The 204-nt window shown below is 29.9% G+C and overlaps 1 protein-coding gene across 1 annotated transcript in view; it reads right to left on the bottom strand.

Annotated features, from left to right (window-relative positions):
• The window catches only part of LOC119586319 (condensin-2 complex subunit D3-like), a gene marked incomplete in the record, with an annotated part of 62,579 nt that overhangs the window by 41,114 nt on the left and 21,261 nt on the right, over nt 1-204 (bottom strand).

The raw sequence follows: 204 nt of genomic DNA, 5'->3' as shown, positions 1-204 counted from the left end.
ACCATATGACTGTGTATTATGTATTTCTTGTATTAGCAACATGACTGTTATTGTTTTTTCCTTTCTTTTTGTAGTAATATGAGTCAATATTGAAGGGATTGTGAAATTAAACCTATTTTAGGGTTCAATTATCATATAAAGCTAAACAGTGCAAGTGAACGACCAACTGTCCAAGAAAAGAAAAAAAATATAACCCAGAGAAAC

The sequence above is a fragment of the Penaeus monodon genome, chromosome 21 (assembly GCF_015228065.2).
Source record: "Penaeus monodon isolate SGIC_2016 chromosome 21, NSTDA_Pmon_1, whole genome shotgun sequence".
Lineage (NCBI taxonomy): Eukaryota > Metazoa > Arthropoda > Malacostraca > Decapoda > Penaeidae > Penaeus > Penaeus monodon.
This window is presented reverse-complemented; position numbering and strand designations above follow the sequence as displayed.